Source organism: Hyla sarda, unplaced genomic scaffold (genome assembly GCF_029499605.1).
Source record: "Hyla sarda isolate aHylSar1 unplaced genomic scaffold, aHylSar1.hap1 scaffold_621, whole genome shotgun sequence".
NCBI classification, from domain to species: Eukaryota; Metazoa; Chordata; class Amphibia; order Anura; family Hylidae; genus Hyla; species Hyla sarda.
This window is the reverse complement of record NW_026610636.1, coordinates 86122-101492: the sequence shown is the minus strand read 5'-3', so window position 1 is coordinate 101492 and position 15371 is coordinate 86122. Positions and strand designations below refer to the sequence as shown.

General features: G+C 45.2%; 5 non-coding genes and 2 pseudogenes across 5 annotated transcripts; all 7 read left to right on the top strand.

Moving 5' to 3' along the window:
- Window positions 1-1078: 1078 nt before the first annotated feature.
- LOC130341518 (U2 spliceosomal RNA) lies at window positions 1079-1269 on the top strand. Its single transcript, XR_008881441.1, has one exon. It is a non-coding gene; the product is annotated as a U2 spliceosomal RNA (small nuclear RNA).
- Window positions 1270-3372: 2103 nt separating this feature from the next.
- On the top strand, window positions 3373-3563 carry LOC130341517 (U2 spliceosomal RNA). Its single transcript, XR_008881440.1, has one exon. It is a non-coding gene; the product is annotated as a U2 spliceosomal RNA (small nuclear RNA).
- Window positions 3564-5652: 2089 nt separating this feature from the next.
- LOC130341515 (U2 spliceosomal RNA) lies at window positions 5653-5843 on the top strand. Its single transcript, XR_008881439.1, has one exon. It is a non-coding gene; the product is annotated as a U2 spliceosomal RNA (small nuclear RNA).
- Window positions 5844-7937: 2094 nt separating this feature from the next.
- LOC130341502 (U2 spliceosomal RNA) lies at window positions 7938-8074 on the top strand (annotated as a pseudogene).
- Window positions 8075-9513: 1439 nt separating this feature from the next.
- On the top strand, window positions 9514-9716 carry LOC130341497 (U2 spliceosomal RNA; annotated as a pseudogene).
- Window positions 9717-11813: 2097 nt separating this feature from the next.
- LOC130341486 (U2 spliceosomal RNA) lies at window positions 11814-12004 on the top strand. Its single transcript, XR_008881419.1, has one exon. It is a non-coding gene; the product is annotated as a U2 spliceosomal RNA (small nuclear RNA).
- A 2105-nt stretch (window positions 12005-14109) lies between these two features.
- Window positions 14110-14300, top strand: LOC130341514 (U2 spliceosomal RNA). The gene has a single exon (XR_008881438.1). It is a non-coding gene; the product is annotated as a U2 spliceosomal RNA (small nuclear RNA).
- The last annotated feature ends 1071 nt before the right edge of the window (window positions 14301-15371 follow it).

The window sequence follows — 15371 nt, the reverse complement described above, 5'->3', positions numbered from 1 at the left end:
GTATGCATTAGACGAAAAAAAAGAAGAAAAAGAAGAATAATACGCCCAGAAAAGAGGCGAAAAGGAGAAAAACGTAAAAAAAACGTGAAAAAAAAGTAAGAGGAAGAGAAGGGAAAAAAAGGTGGAAATGGGTTTAAAAGTGATTTCGGCGGAGAAATATATATATATATATATATATATATATATATATATATATATATATATACGCGCACACACACACATATATATAAACGTATTCTCCGTTGAGATATTGCAGCCGCTGCTGTGTCCAGACCCAGGAGCCTTAGCACTGTGCTGTGATGTCACTCAATACCACTGACATCACTAGGTGTAAACAACATCTCTCCTTTGCTGTGTATGTGACTATGGAGCTGTTTGGTGATGTCGTCTATTATGGCCTTCATAGAAGCAACAGGAGATTGTTGCATCCATCTAGAACCCTCAGAACTACAGTGCTATGATGTCACTCACTTCCACAGGCCTTGCAGAGTGTAAACAACAACAACCCAGCTTTGTTGTGTATGTAACCATAGGGATTTGTGATGTCACCTAGAACCTTCACAGCAGCGACAGCTTTATGAGGAGCATCAGCACTGCTCTGCCTGAGCAGAACCATCACCGCCATAGGTTGTCAAATAACCCGGGTTTAACCCACACAGGTAAGTCCAATGGGGTGCAGGCATGTCCTCTATGCTTACAGCTTCCCGTGGGTGTTGGTTTGATACCGTTTGGGGACAGCCAAGGAGGCATCTGCAGGCAACAAAGGTAGGTGTGTGCTTGTGTGTGTGTTTCCTATGCAGATCCTAAGCCCAGTGTCACATGCAAGTAGGAGGAGTAAGAAGGGTTCCTGGCAAATCCGGGTTATGGATTGCATTTAAAAAGGCCCCGTGGGAGTGCAATGGGCCCCTGTCTTGCTGCTTAGCAATAATGGTATGGGTTTAGGTTCTGCTGTGTGTACTGGTGGTTGACTGCCCCCCAGCCCAGAGTGTGCATGGAAAATTGTCTGGCAGCCTCCCTGACAGCAAGCAGTGATAGTGCCCATGAAGGGCACCTTGTTGGGCCCGCCCCTTTCACGGTTATCGCTTCTCGGCCTTTTGGCTAAGATCAAGTGTAGTATCTGTTCTTATCAGTTTAATATCTGATACGTCCCCTATCTGGGGACCATATATTAAATGGATTTTTGAGAACGGGGGCCGATTTCGAAGCTTGCTTCCGTCGCCCTATGCATTGACCCGATATGGCAGTATCTTCGGGTACAGTGCACCACCCCCTTACAGGGTTAAAAAGAAAGATTCCTACTTTCATTGCTACCTGCTTGCTGGCTAGCCAGCTAGCCAGCCCTGTGGGCCTTGCTGCTGCTGCAGCCAAAAAACAAAAGGTGGTGCTGCTGCTGCTTCTGCTGCTTCTGCTTCTGCTTGTGTCTGGCCGCTGTTGGAGCGTCCAGGCACAGGACTTCTGCTGCTGCTGACTAAACGGCCTCCTTAATTGGATCATTTGAGTAGCCAGCACACCTGTGCAGGTAGGGCATGACATGATAGGCAGCTGCCTTGATAGCGGGTGGGTGCTGAATGTTCCTAATTGACAAAATAAGATTAATGCTTATGAAGAAATATAAAATCTCATCCCTTCCCCAATATCGCGCCACACCCCTACCCCTTAATTCCCTGGTTGAACTTGATGGACATATGTCTTTTTTCGACCGTACTAACTATGTAACTATGTAACATAACATGGGGGGGGGGGGGGGGTCTCCTGGCTGTTCACACAGGTGTGTCATTGCTGTACATTGACCATGCATTGCTTCTGTGGTATTGCAAAGGCAAAGACAAATGCTTCCAGCCATCCATTGCACTAATGGATTAGTCATCAGCTGGCTGTCTATGTCCCGCATCAATATAGACCAAAGTACAGAGGGTTAGGCTATGCTATTGTGCACCTACCTGATGCATCAGAAGGTGCGAGGCCCTTGCTAAATTCTGTGCACAGACTTTGAGATCTATACTTTAGACTGTATCTAAACCTGCTCCAACATGGACTGACATTCTGGCCTACTTTCAGCCGATGCGACTTGTCTGTCGCTGAACAGTCGCTTTTTATGTATTCAGCACCTATGTATAATGTTGTAAAAATGCTCTAGAAGCTAAAGTCGCAGAAATGTCACACATATTTGGCCTGCAACTTTCTGTGCGACAAATTCAGACAGGAAAAATCAGTATAAATCCTTAGAAAATTATCCCCCAGTGTCTCCATCTGCTGGCGGTATTGAATAAGCATTGCTGCACTGATGGGGTATGCATTAGACGAAAAAAAAGAAGAAAAAGAAGAATAATACGCCCAGAAAAGAGGCGAAAAGGAGAAAAACGTAAAAAAACGTGAAAAAAAAGTAAGAGGAAGAGAAGGGAAAAAAAGGTGGAAATGGGTTTAAAAGTGATTTCGGCGGAGAAATATATATATATATATATATATTTATATATATATATATATATATATATATATATACGCGCACACACACACATATATATAAACGTATTCTCCGTTGAGATATTGCAGCCGCTGCTGTGTCCAGGCCCAGGAGCCTTAGCACTGTGCTGTGATGTCACTCAATACCACTGACATCACTAGGTGTAAACAACATCTCTCCTTTGCTGTGTATGTGACTATGGAGCTGTTTGGTGATGTCGTCTATTATGGCCTTCATAGAAGCAACAGGAGATTGTTGCATCCATCTAGAACCCTCAGAACTACAGTGCTATGATGTCACTCACTTCCACAGGCCTTGCAGAGTGTAAACAACAACAACCCAGCTTTGTTGTGTATGTAACCATAGGGATTTGTGATGTCACCTAGAACCTTCACAGCAGCGACAGCTTTATGAGGAGCATCAGCACTGCTCTGCCTGAGCAGAACCATCACCGCCATAGGTTGTCAAATAACCCGGGTTTAACCCACACAGGTAAGTCCAATGGGGTGCAGGCATGTCCTCTATGCTTACAGCTTCCCGTGGGTGTTGGTTTGATACCGTTTGGGGACAGCCAAGGAGGCATCTGCAGGCAACAAAGGTAGGTGTGTGCTTGTGTGTGTGTTTCCTATGCAGATCCTAAGCCCAGTGTCACATGCAAGTAGGAGGAGTAAGAAGGGTTCCTGGCAAATCCGGGTTATGGATTGCATTTAAAAAGGCCCCGTGGGAGTGCAATGGGCCCCTGTCTTGCTGCTTAGCAATAATGGTATGGGTTTAGGTTCTGCTGTGTGTACTGGTGGTTGACTGCCCCCCAGCCCAGAGTGTGCATGGAAAATTGTCTGGCAGCCTCCCTGACAGCAAGCAGTGATAGTGCCCATGAAGGGCACCTTGTTGGGCCCGCCCCTTTCACGGTTATCGCTTCTCGGCCTTTTGGCTAAGATCAAGTGTAGTATCTGTTCTTATCAGTTTAATATCTGATACGTCCCCTATCTGGGGACCATATATTAAATGGATTTTTGAGAACGGGGGCCGATTTCGAAGCTTGCTTCCGTCGCCCTATGCATTGACCCGATATGGCAGTATCTTCGGGTACAGTGCACCACCCCCTTACAGGGTTAAAAAGAAAGATTCCTACTTTCATTGCTACCTGCTTGCTGGCTAGCCAGCTAGCCAGCCCTGTGGGCCTTGCTGCTGCTGCAGCCAAAAAACAAAAGGTGGTGCTGCTGCTGCTTCTGCTGCTTCTGCTTCTGCTTGTGTCTGGCCGCTGTTGGAGCGTCCAGGCACAGGACTTCTGCTGCTGCTGACTAAATGGCCTCCTTAATTGGATCATTTGAGTAGCCAGCACACCTGTGCAGGTAGGGCATGACATGATAGGCAGCTGCCTTGATAGCGGGTGGGTGCTGAATGTTCCTAATTGACAAAATAAGATTAATGCTTATGAAGAAATATAAAATCTCATCCCTTCCCCAATATCGCGCCACACCCCTACCCCTTAATTCCCTGGTTGAACTTGATGGACATATGTCTTTTTTCGACCGTACTAACTATGTAACTATGTAACATAACATGGGGGGGGGGGGGGGGTCACCTGGCTGTTCACACAGGTGTGTCATTGCTGTACATTGACCATGCATTGCTTCTGTGGTATTGCAAAGGCAAAGACAAATGCTTCCAGCCATCCATTGCACTAATGGATTGGTCATCAGCTGGCTGTCTATGTCCCGCATCAATATAGACCAAAGTACAGAGGGTTAGGCTATGCTATTGTGCACCTACCTGATGCATCAGAAGGTGCGAGGCCCTTGCTAAATTCTGTGCACAGACTTTGAGATCTATACTTTAGACTGTATCTAAACCTGCTCCAACATGGACTGACATTCTGGCCTACTTTCAGCCGATGCGACTTGTCTGTCGCTGAACAGTCGCTTTTTATGTATTCAGCACCTATGTATAATGTTGTAAAAATGCTCTAGAAGCTAAAGTCGCAGAAATGTCACACATATTTGGCCTGCAACTTTCTGTGCGACAAATTCAGACAGGAAAAATCAGTATAAATCCTTAGAAAATTATCCCCCAGTGTCTCCATCTGCTGGCGGTATTGAATAAGCATTGCTGCACTGATGGGGTATGCATTAGACGAAAAAAAAGAAGAAAAAGAAGAATAATACGCCCAGAAAAGAGGCGAAAAGGAGAAAAACGTAAAAAAACGTGAAAAAAAAGTAAGAGGAAGAGAAGGGAAAAAAAGGTGGAAATGGGTTTAAAAGTGATTTCGGCGGAGAAATATATATATATATATATATATATATATATATATATATACGCGCACACACACACACATATATATAAACGTATTCTCCGTTGAGATATTGCAGCCGCTGCTGTGTCCAGGCCCAGGAGCCTTAGCACTGTGCTGTGATGTCACTCAATACCACTGACATCACTAGGTGTAAACAACATCTCTCCTTTGCTGTGTATGTGACTATGGAGCTGTTTGGTGATGTCGTCTATTATGGCCTTCATAGAAGCAACAGGAGATTGTTGCATCCATCTAGAACCCTCAGAACTACAGTGCTATGATGTCACTCACTTCCACAGGCCTTGCAGAGTGTAAACAACAACAACCCAGCTTTGTTGTGTATGTAACCATAGGGATTTGTGATGTCACCTAGAACCTTCACAGCAGCGACAGCTTTATGAGGAGCATCAGCACTGCTCTGCCTGAGCAGAACCATCACCGCCATAGGTTGTCAAATAACCCGGGTTTAACCCACACAGGTAAGTCCAATGGGGTGCAGGCATGTCCTCTATGCTTACAGCTTCCCGTGGGTGTTGGTTTGATACCGTTTGGGGACAGCCAAGGAGGCATCTGCAGGCAACAAAGGTAGGTGTGTGCTTGTGTGTGTGTTTCCTATGCAGATCCTAAGCCCAGTGTCACATGCAAGTAGGAGGAGTAAGAAGGGTTCCTGGCAAATCCGGGTTATGGATTGCATTTAAAAAGGCCCCGTGGGAGTGCAATGGGCCCCTGTCTTGCTGCTTAGCAATAATGGTATGGGTTTAGGTTCTGCTGTGTGTACTGGTGGTTGACTGCCCCCCAGCCCAGAGTGTGCATGGAAAATTGTCTGGCAGCCTCCCTGACAGCAAGCAGTGATAGTGCCCATGAAGGGCACCTTGTTGGGCCCGCCCCTTTCACGGTTATCGCTTCTCGGCCTTTTGGCTAAGATCAAGTGTAGTATCTGTTCTTATCAGTTTAATATCTGATACGTCCCCTATCTGGGGACCATATATTAAATGGATTTTTGAGAACGGGGGCCGATTTCGAAGCTTGCTTCCGTCGCCCTATGCATTGACCCGATATGGCAGTATCTTCGGGTACAGTGCACCACCCCCTTACAGGGTTAAAAAGAAAGATTCCTACTTTCATTGCTACCTGCTTGCTGGCTAGCCAGCTAGCCAGCCCTGTGGGCCTTGCTGCTGCTGCAGCCAAAAAACAAAAGGTGGTGCTGCTGCTGCTTCTGCTGCTTCTGCTTCTGCTTGTGTCTGGCCGCTGTTGGAGCGTCCAGGCACAGGACTTCTGCTGCTGCTGACTAAATGGCCTCCTTAATTGGATCATTTGAGTAGCCAGCACACCTGTGCAGGTAGGGCATGACATGATAGGCAGCTGCCTTGATAGCGGGTGGGTGCTGAATGTTCCTAATTGACAAAATAAGATTAATGCTTATGAAGAAATATAAAATCTCATCCCTTCCCCAATATCGCGCCACACCCCTACCCCTTAATTCCCTGGTTGAACTTGATGGACATATGTCTTTTTTCGACCGTACTAACTATGTAACTATGTAACATAACATGGGGGGGGGGGGGGGTCTCCTGGCTGTTCACACAGGTGTGTCATTGCTGTACATTGACCATGCATTGCTTCTGTGGTATTGCAAAGGCAAAGACAAATGCTTCCAGCCATCCATTGCACTAATGGATTGGTCATCAGCTGGCTGTCTATGTCCCGCATCAATATAGACCAAAGTACAGAGGGTTAGGCTATGCTATTGTGCACCTACCTGATGCATCAGAAGGTGCGAGGCCCTTGCTAAATTCTGTGCACAGACTTTGAGATCTATACTTTAGACTGTATCTAAACCTGCTCCAACATGGACTGACATTCTGGCCTACTTTCAGCCGATGCGACTTGTCTGTCGCTGAACAGTCGCTTTTTATGTATTCAGCACCTATGTATAATGTTGTAAAAATGCTCTAGAAGCTAAAGTCGCAGAAATGTCACACATATTTGGCCTGCAACTTTCTGTGCGACAAATTCAGACAGGAAAAATCAGTATAAATCCTTAGAAAATTATCCCCCAGTGTCTCCATCTGCTGGCGGTATTGAATAAGCATTGCTGCACTGATGGGGTATGCATTAGACGAAAAAAAAGAAGAAAAAGAAGAATAATACGCCCAGAAAAGAGGCGAAAAGGAGAAAAATGTAAAAAAACGTGAAAAAAAAGTAAGAGGAAGAGAAGGGAAAAAAAGGTGGAAATGGGTTTAAAAGTGATTTCGGCGGAGAAATATATATATATATATATATATATATATATATATATATATATATATACGCGCACACACACACATATATATAAACGTATTCTCTGTTGAGATATTGCAGCCGCTGCTGTGTCCAGGCCCAGGAGCCTTAGCACTGTGCTGTGATGTCACTCAAAACCAGTGACATCACTAGGTGTAAACAACATCTCTCCTTTGCTGTGTATGTGACTATGGAGCTGTTTGGTGATGTCGTCTATTATGGCCTTCATAGAAGCAACAGGAGATTGTTGCATCCATCTAGAACCCTCAGAACTACAGTGCTATGATGTCACTCACTTCCACAGGCCTTGCAGAGTGTAAACAACAACAACCCAGCTTTGTTGTGTATGTAACCATAGGGATTTGTGATGTCACCTAGAACCTTCACAGCAGCGACAGCTTTATGAGGAGCATCAGCACTGCTCTGCCTGAGCAGAACCATCACCGCCATAGGTTGTCAAATAACCCGGGTTTAACCCACACAGGTAAGTCCAATGGGGTGCAGGCATGTCCTCTATGCTTACAGCTTCCCGTGGGTGTTGGTTTGATACCGTTTGGGGACAGCCAAGGAGGCATCTGCAGGCAACAAAGGTAGGTGTGTGCTTGTGTGTGTGTTTCCTATGCAGATCCTAAGCCCAGTGTCACATGCAAGTAGGAGGAGTAAGAAGGGTTCCTGGCAAATCCGGGTTATGGATTGCATTTAAAAAGGCCCCGTGGGAGTGCAATGGGCCCCTGTCTTGCTGCTTAGCAATAATGGTATGGGTTTAGGTTCTGCTGTGTGTACTGGTGGTTGACTGCCCCCCAGCCCAGAGTGTGCATGGAAAATTGTCTGGCAGCCTCCCTGACAGCAAGCAGTGATAGTGCCCATGAAGGGCACCTTGTTGGGCCCGCCCCTTTCACGGTTATCGCTTCTCGGCCTTTTGGCTAAGATCAAGTGTAGTATCTGCTCACTTGGTCTGGTCAGAGGGTGTCTGGGGTACCCGGCTCCTTGGCCTGGGGGGATCGTCCTTCTTAACGGAGGGACTTCACCCCCCTGCTGCTATTAGGGAGCCGGCTTAGTCCCCAGACAACGGGAGGCGATCACCCTTCACTGCCCACTCTTTGGTGGGGGAGTGTTTTTCTGTCCCTGCCTGGACACGCCTATTGAAGATGGAAGAGATCATGGACACCTCTCAATCTGCTGGAGAGGAGGTTCCTTTTTTTGGGAAGATCAAGAATGGGGTCCGGATCCTGCTGAAAGACCTTGAGAAGAAAAGAAGAGGACTTTCCTTTGTAATGGAGGAAATTCTTTTTGGAGTTTTGGAAATTGCAAAGACACAAATCCTTTCCATGTTGGAATTTCCAAAGAAAGGGTGCTTTGATGTTATTTTGGTTTCCGAAGAGGATTATGATTTATTTTGGAAGAAATTTGAGACAATCAAGTCTGATCCAGTGTGGGAGGGCGTGGAAGTCATTCCCCACTTTCCCAGGAGAGAAAGAATTTTAACGGTGAGGATGTATAGTCCTTACGTCCCTGAGGAGGATATTATAATTCTTTTGACCCAATTTTGTGAGGAAATTGCGCCACTTGGCAAAATTTATAATCAGTATGGAGTCTGGACAACAAAGTGGAGATTTAAAGTAAAGTTCAAGGAAGACGCAGATGGAAGAGTTCTTTATCCCCCTGCCCGTTTTAAAATAGGGGTTATCAATGGAGATATGTTTTTTGCAGGTATGCAGAATTTCTGTAGAAAATGCAAGAAATATGGCCATTTAAAGGAAGAGTGCACCTCAATGTGGTGCCAAAAATGCCAAAAAGAAGGTCATGAAATTGAATCCTGTAGCCAAAAAAGTAAATGTAATTTATGTAACAAAATTGGTCACATGTATGTGAACTGTCCAAAGAGGAAGAAGAAAAGAGAAGAAGAAGTTTCTGAACAAGAGCCAGAAATTAAAAGATCTGTGGTAACCCAAGAGCCAAAAATTGTTGGAAAAGAGATGATAGTAGAAGAAAAGAACATTGGAGAGCATAAGAGTAAAAAGAAAAATGAAGAGCCGGTGAGAAATTTAAGAGGATATTCAGGGTCTTTCCAAACTATTTTGGAGAGAGCTCCAGATGAGGAAAGAGAATTGTTCTTACAGGACCTGGATAATCTATTATCCACCTTTAAAGCCCAGTTGCCTGCAGTAAGAAACAAAGTTTATGATTCTTTTCGCCTTGACGTGGATCGATTTATGGTAACTTATAAAATACCGGCCTGGTTAGCCATCCCAGTAAAAAGGGAAATGGAAAAAGGAAGCTTAAGCTATGGTTTAATTGATTACTTGGCAGTTTACGCCCGGAGAAAGGGAATGAATTTGTTATAATTTTGGAATGTTTATTATTTTTATTGTTGTTATAATATTTTATTTCAATTTGTCTTTTTTATTTTAGGAATAAATAAAACTGTTACCTGATGATGAACAAAACAATCGAGTCCATATAAGATCTTGGAGCTCTGATTGAGTTCTGAGGGCTAAAAAAAAAAAAAAAAAAAAAAAAAAAAAAAAATCTGTTCTTATCAGTTTAATATCTGATACGTCCCCTATCTGGGGACCATATATTAAATGGATTTTTGAGAACGGGGGCCGATTTCGAAGCTTGCTTCCGTCGCCCTATGCATTGACCCGATATGGCAGTATCTTCGGGTACAGTGCACCACCCCCTTACAGGGTTAAAAAGAAAGATTCCTACTTTCATTGCTACCTGCTTGCTGGCTAGCCAGCTAGCCAGCCCTGTGGGCCTTGCTGCTGCTGCAGCCAAAAAACAAAAGGTGGTGCTGCTGCTGCTTCTGCTGCTTCTGCTTCTGCTTGTGTCTGGCCGCTGTTGGAGCGTCCAGGCACAGGACTTCTGCTGCTGCTGACTAAATGGCCTCCTTAATTGGATCATTTGAGTAGCCAGCACACCTGTGCAGGTAGGGCATGACATGATAGGCAGCTGCCTTGATAGCGGGTGGGTGCTGAATGTTCCTAATTGACAAAATAAGATTAATGCTTATGAAGAAATATAAAATCTCATCCCTTCCCCAATATCGCGCCACACCCCTACCCCTTAATTCCCTGGTTGAACTTGATGGACATATGTCTTTTTTCGACCGTACTAACTATGTAACTATGTAACATAACATGGGGGGGGGGGGTCTCCTGGCTGTTCACACAGGTGTGTCATTGCTGTACATTGACCATGCATTGCTTCTGTGGTATTGCAAAGGCAAAGACAAATGCTTCCAGCCATCCATTGCACTAATGGATTGGTCATCAGCTGGCTGTCTATGTCCCGCATCAATATAGACCAAAGTACAGAGGGTTAGGCTATGCTATTGTGCACCTACCTGATGCATCAGAAGGTGCGAGGCCCTTGCTAAATTCTGTGCACAGACTTTGAGATCTATACTTTAGACTGTATCTAAACCTGCTCCAACATGGACTGACATTCTGGCCTACTTTCAGCCGATGCGACTTGTCTGTCGCTGAACAGTCGCTTTTTATGTATTCAGCACCTATGTATAATGTTGTAAAAATGCTCTAGAAGCTAAAGTCGCAGAAATGTCACACATATTTGGCCTGCAACTTTCTGTGCGACAAATTCAGACAGGAAAAATCAGTATAAATCCTTAGAAAATTATCCCCCAGTGTCTCCATCTGCTGGCGGTATTGAATAAGCATTGCTGCACTGATGGGGTATGCATTAGACGAAAAAAAAGAAGAAAAAGAAGAATAATACGCCCAGAAAAGAGGAGAAAAGGAGAAAAACGTAAAAAAACGTGAAAAAAAAGTAAGAGGAAGAGAAGGGAAAAAAAGGTGGAAATGGGTTTAAAAGTGATTTCGGCGAAGAAATATATATATATATATATATATATATATATATATATATATATATATATATATACGCGCACACACACACATATATATAAACGTATTCTCCGTTGAGATATTGCAGCCGCTGCTGTGTCCAGGCCCAGGAGCCTTAGCACTGTGCTGTGATGTCACTCAATACCACTGACATCACTAGGTGTAAACAACATCTCTCCTTTGCTGTGTATGTGACTATGGAGCTGTTTGGTGATGTCGTCTATTATGGCCTTCATAGAAGCAACAGGAGATTGTTGCATCCATCTAGAACCCTCAGAACTACAGTGCTATGATGTCACTCACTTCCACAGGCCTTGCAGAGTGTAAACAACAACAACCCAGCTTTGTTGTGTATGTAACCATAGGGATTTGTGATGTCACCTAGAACCTTCACAGCAGCGACAGCTTTATGAGGAGCATCAGCACTGCTCTGCCTGAGCAGAACCATCACCGCCATAGGTTGTCAAATAACCCGGGTTTAACCCACACAGGTAAGTCCAATGGGGTGCAGGCATGTCCTCTATGCTTACAGCTTCCCGTGGGTGTTGGTTTGATACCGTTTGGGGACAGCCAAGGAGGCATCTGCAGGCAACAAAGGTAGGTGTGTGCTTGTGTGTGTGTTTCCTATGCAGATCCTAAGCCCAGTGTCACATGCAAGTAGGAGGAGTAAGAAGGGTTCCTGGCAAATCCGGGTTATGGATTGCATTTAAAAAGGCCCCGTGGGAGTGCAATGGGCCCCTGTCTTGCTGCTTAGCAATAATGGTATGGGTTTAGGTTCTGCTGTGTGTACTGGTGGTTGACTGCCCCCCAGCCCAGAGTGTGCATGGAAAATTGTCTGGCAGCCTCCCTGACAGCAAGCAGTGATAGTGCCCATGAAGGGCACCTTGTTGGGCCCGCCCCTTTCACGGTTATCGCTTCTCGGCCTTTTGGCTAAGATCAAGTGTAGTATCTGTTCTTATCAGTTTAATATCTGATACGTCCCCTATCTGGGGACCATATATTAAATGGATTTTTGAGAACGGGGGCCGCTTTCGAAGCTTACTTCCGTCGCCCTATGCATTGACCCGATATGGCAGTATCTTCGGGTACAGTGCACCACCCCCTTACAGGGTTAAAAAGAAAGATTCCTACTTTCATTGCTACCTGCTTGCTGGCTAGCCAGCTAGCCAGCCCTGTGGGCCTTGCTGCTGCTGCAGCCAAAAAACAAAAGGTGGTGCTGCTGCTGCTTCTGCTGCTTCTGCTTCTGCTTGTGTCTGGCCGCTGTTGGAGCGTCCAGGCACAGGACTTCTGCTGCTGCTGACTAAATGGCCTCCTTAATTGGATCATTTGAGTAGCCAGCACACCTGTGCAGGTAGGGCATGACATGATAGGCAGCTGCCTTGATAGCGGGTGGGTGCTGAATGTTCCTAATTGACAAAATAAGATTAATGCTTATGAAGAAATATAAAATCTCATCCCTTCCCCAATATCGCGCCACACCCCTACCCCTTAATTCCCTGGTTGAACTTGATGGACATATGTCTTTTTTCGACCGTACTAACTATGTAACTATGTAACATAACATGGGGGGGGGGGGGGGGTCTCCTGGCTGTTCACACAGGTGTGTCATTGCTGTACATTGACCATGCATTGCTTCTGTGGTATTGCAAAGGCAAAGACAAATGCTTCCAGCCATCCATTGCACTAATGGATTGGTCATCAGCTGGCTGTCTATGTCCCGCATCAATATAGACCAAAGTACAGAGGGTTAGGCTATGCTATTGTGCACCTACCTGATGCATCAGAAGGTGCGAGGCCCTTGCTAAATTCTGTGCACAGACTTTGAGATCTATACTTTAGACTGTATCTAAACCTGCTCCAACATGGACTGACATTCTGGCCTACTTTCAGCCGATGCGACTTGTCTGTCGCTGAACAGTCGCTTTTTATGTATTCAGCACCTATGTATAATGTTGTAAAAATGCTCTAGAAGCTAAAGTCGCAGAAATGTCACACATATTTGGCCTGCAACTTTCTGTGCGACAAATTCAGACAGGAAAAATCAGTATAAATCCTTAGAAAATTATCCCCCAGTGTCTCCATCTGCTGGCGGTATTGAATAAGCATTGCTGCACTGATGGGGTATGCATTAGACGAAAAAAAAGAAGAAAAAGAAGAATAATACGCCCAGAAAAGAGGCGAAAAGGAGAAAAACGTAAAAAAACGTGAAAAAAAAGTAAGAGGAAGAGAAGGGAAAAAAAGGTGGAAATGGGTTTAAAAGTGATTTCGGCGGAGAAATATATATATATATATATATATTTATATATATATATATATATATATATATATATATACGCGCACACACACACATATATATAAACGTATTCTCCGTTGAGATATTGCAGCCGCTGCTGTGTCCAGGCCCAGGAGCCTTAGCACTGTGCTGTGATGTCACTCAATACCACTGACATCACTAGGTGTAAACAACATCTCTCCTTTGCTGTGTATGTGACTATGGAGCTGTTTGGTGATGTCGTCTATTATGGCCTTCATAGAAGCAACAGGAGATTGTTGCATCCATCTAGAACCCTCAGAACTACAGTGCTATGATGTCACTCACTTCCACAGGCCTTGCAGAGTGTAAACAACAACAACCCAGCTTTGTTGTGTATGTAACCATAGGGATTTGTGATGTCACCTAGAACCTTCACAGCAGCGACAGCTTTATGAGGAGCATCAGCACTGCTCTGCCTGAGCAGAACCATCACCGCCATAGGTTGTCAAATAACCCGGGTTTAACCCACACAGGTAAGTCCAATGGGGTGCAGGCATGTCCTCTATGCTTACAGCTTCCCGTGGGTGTTGGTTTGATACCGTTTGGGGACAGCCAAGGAGGCATCTGCAGGCAACAAAGGTAGGTGTGTGCTTGTGTGTGTGTTTCCTATGCAGATCCTAAGCCCAGTGTCACATGCAAGTAGGAGGAGTAAGAAGGGTTCCTGGCAAATCCGGGTTATGGATTGCATTTAAAAAGGCCCCGTGGGAGTGCAATGGGCCCCTGTCTTGCTGCTTAGCAATAATGGTATGGGTTTAGGTTCTGCTGTGTGTACTGGTGGTTGACTGCCCCCCAGCCCAGAGTGTGCATGGAAAATTGTCTGGCAGCCTCCCTGACAGCAAGCAGTGATAGTGCCCATGAAGGGCACCTTGTTGGGCCCGCCCCTTTCACGGTTATCGCTTCTCGGCCTTTTGGCTAAGATCAAGTGTAGTATCTGTTCTTATCAGTTTAATATCTGATACGTCCCCTATCTGGGGACCATATATTAAATGGATTTTTGAGAACGGGGGCCGATTTCGAAGCTTGCTTCCGTCGCCCTATGCATTGACCCGATATGGCAGTATCTTCGGGTACAGTGCACCACCCCCTTACAGGGTTAAAAAGAAAGATTCCTACTTTCATTGCTACCTGCTTGCTGGCTAGCCAGCTAGCCAGCCCTGTGGGCCTTGCTGCTGCTGCAGCCAAAAAACAAAAGGTGGTGCTGCTGCTGCTTCTGCTGCTTCTGCTTCTGCTTGTGTCTGGCCGCTGTTGGAGCGTCCAGGCACAGGACTTCTGCTGCTGCTGACTAAATGGCCTCCTTAATTGGATCATTTGAGTAGCCAGCACACCTGTGCAGGTAGGGCATGACATGATAGGCAGCTGCCTTGATAGCGGGTGGGTGCTGAATGTTCCTAATTGACAAAATAAGATTAATGCTTATGAAGAAATATAAAATCTCATCCCTTCCCCAATATCGCGCCACACCCCTACCCCTTAATTCCCTGGTTGAACTTGATGGACATATGTCTTTTTTCGACCGTACTAACTATGTAACTATGTAACATAACATGGGGGGGGGGGGGGGGTCACCTGGCTGTTCACACAGGTGTGTCATTGCTGTACATTGACCATGCATTGCTTCTGTGGTATTGCAAAGGCAAAGACAAATGCTTCCAGCCATCCATTGCACTAATGGATTGGTCATCAGCTGGCTGTCTATGTCCCGCATCAATATAGACCAAAGTACAGAGGGTTAGGCTATGCTATTGTGCACCTACCTGATGCATCAGAAGGTGCGAGGCCCTTGCTAAATTCTGTGCACAGACTTTGAGATCTATACTTTAGACTGTATCTAAACCTGCTCCAACATGGACTGACATTCTGGCCTACTTTCAGCCGATGCGACTTGTCTGTCGCTGAACAGTCGCTTTTTATGTATTCAGCACCTATGTATAATGTTGTAAAAATGCTCTAGAAGCTAAAGTCGCAGAAATGTCACACATATTTGGCCTGCAACTTTCTGTGCGACAAATTCAGACAGGAAAAATCAGTATAAATCCTTAGAAAATTATCCCCCAGTGTCTCCATCTGCTGGCGGTATTGAATAAGCATTGCTGCACTGATGGGGTATGCATTAGACGAAAAAAAAGAAGAAAAAGAAGAATAATACGCCCAGAA